Raw genomic sequence first — 4,430 nt, 5'->3', positions numbered from 1 at the left:
CCCAAATGTTTAAATGCACTTATTATAAGTCGCTTTGGATAAAAGTGTCTGTATTCATGTATTTGTATGTATAACTGGGGGGCTGCTTGTGGCCCACGTGCCACAGGTTTGAAACTTCTGCTCTATGTTCTGCGAAGGCCACCGTAGTTCTCTGACATGAGAGGAGTGAGCTGATTCCTCAGTTCTTTACACACTGGGACAGATTTTTGTGCTGATTGGTGGTCAAAGACAAACACAGGTCATGTGGTTTCTCTCAGCATCACTGAGGGGAGGAGGAGTCACGGCAGTAAACGACGTGCACTGGGTCGACAGTGAAAGTGGTAGCATGCAAACAGAAAATGGACTCCTAATCAAACACAGACATTGACTGTGATTCAGCGAGGTTTTCCCTCGTATGAGAGGAATTCACTTTGTTTTTTTATGCACAAATCGAATTTGTATGCTGGGTTACTGTGTAAGATGTTCCACATGGAAACAAAAGGTGCCCTCCCCACCCCCGCAACCCCGTCTCCTCCAACCAACAGGTGCCTTATAAATCCGACTGGAACATACCAAAGAGCCCCAAACCCCCATAACACCCACACCACAAACACACACATCTGGACACAGAAGCAGTTCCACTGAGTGTAATTCCTGATGTTAACACCGAGGCATCCTGACTGTGATAGAGCTCAGAGCAGGGGTCTCAAACAATACTTTTATTTTGATAAATATTATTGTTTCGATGGGGTGTGGGCTGTGCCCGATGGCCACGTAGTGTAATGTCGTACCAATGCTACGACAAAGAACGACACAATGGTGATACAACAGGCAACAAAAGAGGAAATCCAGCAGCTCAGGACGTCAAACTTTGTATGACAATAGACTGCGAGTGTTTGCCTCGACTTGGGTGGGATATATTCACACAAGGGAGTCGCCCAATCAGCTGACTTATATGGGTGGAGCCACCTTGACCATACTGTACCATTTTACTCTGGTAGCCGAGTGGAAGGGTACCAAAGAATGGAACGGTTGGGGCTGGTTATTTCATTCCACCCGGTGGAAACACAGATAATATGCACTCCTCCTCTGCTTGTCGTTATCAAGCCTCTATTGTGGCAGCCGCTCAGGGCAGGAACACAATCTCATTCACAGCTTTGATGCCACACCTATATTGTCTCCTGTGGACTAAATATGTGTTGTTGTTTAACATAATCTCACTCCGTGGTGAGCTGCGCGGTGAAGGAAACAGCAGCAGTCGTGATTGGCAAATGCAGGAACAACGTCAGGCAGTAGCTAACGGAGTTCACGCATGTTCAACGAAAGTCCAAAATCGGGATTGTGATTAAAGTAAGATTAAGAATCTACTTCCGGTACTTTTTGTCAGCCACAGTGATTTTGTCTTAAATGACTGAATAATTGCCTTTCTCGCACTATGTGCTTCTTTCAGTCGTGACGGAAAACAGCGCAGGAACGTCGCCACAGGACATGAAAACAAAATACTACTGTATTATGGCATGTATTATGGAAAATGTTAATTAAAAAGTAAATTGTGGCATAAATAAAAAAAAAAACTGTCCATGTTTGCTGTTTAAGAAAAACAAAGCAAGTCAGAGAGAACTAAATCTACAGTGGAACAGTGTCCTACACCTCGTATTTCTTAAAAAAAGAAAATCTGCAGTGGTGTGTGTGTGTGCAAAATCAGTTTTTGAAACTAAAAAAAAAAAAAAACTGTGCCAGATTTTCTTACCCAAACACACACACAGTAAAGTGCCACTCAGGACAAATCTCACTTACAATCTTTACGCCGCGCTCCAAACTCTCAGAGGCTGCCAGTCGGACTCAAAGAGAGCTCCTTGTATTTTATCTCAGAGAGAGAAAGTCGTGTGGAGCTCGATCAGACTTATACGACTATAATGGTTTGAATGTGACAGACATGTGTTTATATTTAATACATTTAAACATTTATAGATTTACGCACTACAGCTTTTACGTCAATGCTTGTTTTTTTTTCCCCCCCAGTTTTTCCTCCACGCCAAATCTCCCAGATTCTCCTCGACAGCTTTTACTGCTTCTTCTCCTCTCTGAAGATGATGAACATGAAGGAAGGATTTCAGTTTGGGAAACAGAGAGAAGTCAGCACGAGTGAATGAGGTCCATGGAGCGACTGAGCTGCGGGGAGCTTTAGAAAATGTGAAGCTGTGGTGTGGTCTAATTTAGTGTCATCTCCACTTTGTATTTACAAAAACAAATTACACAAGTGCAATTTATGTCAAAGAAACAAGCATTTTTAAGCAGTTATACGGAAATCCGGCCTCTTTTGTAGTGAGAACACGCCGTAAACCTGTGTATCCCATAGACCACACCACTGATTTGAGGTCAAAAAGCACCTTAACTCATTGACTGCCATTGATTGCTATGGACGTCAATTCGGCCACTGCTCTGAAAATGGCTGCCAGCCATTAAGGATAGAATATAATTTTATTTAAATAGGGACAACACAGTTCACATAGTGCCAATACAAATAATGCAACTGATGTGCTGTACGAGTTTATAGCTATTGTGAGTTTGCAACTCTTTTACGCGAACAAACACGCTAAAACTACACTGAAACACAGAACTACACTTACACTAAACTACATTACACACAATAGCAGTCATCAGAAGGTAAATATAAAACATAAACTTACAAGTCAAATAAACCTAATGTACCTAAAACATTGAACGGGTACGGGGGAAACTATTATTTCTTGTGTTTCCAATTCTTTCTCGGCGTCACTTTGAGATTTTAATCCATGCTTTTATCACCGACTTGGTATAAAACACACTATAAACTGTCATATACCCTTTTTTTCAGCACCTATTATTAACTCTGAGATGTATTGTCTTTAAAGTGCTTTTTGTATATGACGGAGTTTCATATGAATTTACAACAACTTTTTCTTTGTTTTTATGCACATTTACTGGCATCAATTTGATATTTTTCACAGTAAAACGATTGTTTTTAAGTAAGAGGGCTCAGCGCTCCCTGTTACCCAGTATAAAAGAGAATATTCTGCTGTTTTATCATAAACAAATCCCATATGGAGAAAGAATAATGATCCAATCACTTAAACAGTCACATCTGCTTCTTTACCCACTTGTGCATTTCACTTATAATGTGACAGCAGCGATGAATGCAGTGAATAAAATCCTTGTATTTTACTGGCAGTTCACTGTTTTCAGTGCCTGTGGACGTCTGTGCTGACGTCTGAGTTCTGTACACGACGCTGCAGTCAGTCAGTATGTGCTCGCTGCAGGCACATTCTATCATTCTATATCACACGTAATGGATCAGAACGTGGGATCAGGTAGGCTCGTGTGGTAAGCACTAAAGAAAAAAACATCACCTTCAACAAGGTCAGTGAGAGAACTCAGACCTCCCCCAGGACCAAAACCAGGGCTCAGGGGTCATTGACACCGATCGTCGAGTCTTTTCTTTTCTGGAAAAAAGCAGCTCTTCAGTTGGAGGGTGAGCGGATTTCACATCGAATAGTCTCTGCTAGACGAGAAAAACATGGAGCTGCATCAACATGCGACACATACAAACGCTGGGTGATCATCGAGCCATTGTAAACAAATTCAGATTGACTTGTGGCGAGGAAGTTGCAAACAGAAGAACAAACTCACAGATAAAGCCACACTCATGAAAACAGAACCTCCTGTGGTGGAGGAGGTTCGACAACACTCAGCAATGCTGGATCAAAGCTATCAAAATATTGTCAAAAATTAAAAACCTGTGAAGACATACACAGGCATACATTTACTTAAAACTTGAAAAGTCAAGTCTGACTCTGACAAAAATGAGCTCATTCATCAGAAATGTCACTGAACGCCAACATATTTGTCACAGGGACACACACTCACATGTTCCTTTGCGACTGCAGTGAGTTTTCTGCATCTGTCAGGAGGAGGAGGAAAGGAAGGTCGGTAAGGATTAGTCAGTCATCCTGTTAAAATTCCTACTGTCCAGGTGGAGATCTATAAAGTGTCTCACACACACACCTGGTGTTCTGTGGTGCTTTCCACTCAGCCGAGGCAACCAGCACACAAACACACACAAAGCAATTCTTACGACACTGCATTGACTTCCATTCATTTGGACAATCTAAACCAAGCTTTATCCTTAACCCAGGGACACAACACCTTGGTTGAAATCAAATTCAAAGATTTTCCAGGACCATTTCCCTTTAAATTAAAGGACAGACTGTGCTGACAAAGGTTTAAGATGGGAAAAAATACCATAGTATAGTATGTCGTCCAAAATCACTCAAAAACGTCATAGTATAGTATGTCATCCAAAATCACTCAAAAACGTCATAGTATAGTATGTCACTAAAAATCACTCAAAACGCTCATAGTATAGTATGTCGTCTAAAATCACTAAAACGCCATAGTATAGTATGTCGCCC

Source organism: Solea senegalensis, linkage group LG14, assembly GCF_019176455.1.
Source record: "Solea senegalensis isolate Sse05_10M linkage group LG14, IFAPA_SoseM_1, whole genome shotgun sequence".
Taxonomy (NCBI): domain Eukaryota; kingdom Metazoa; phylum Chordata; class Actinopteri; order Pleuronectiformes; family Soleidae; genus Solea; species Solea senegalensis.
The sequence above is the reverse complement of the archived record's forward strand: the minus strand, read 5'-3'. Positions refer to the sequence as shown.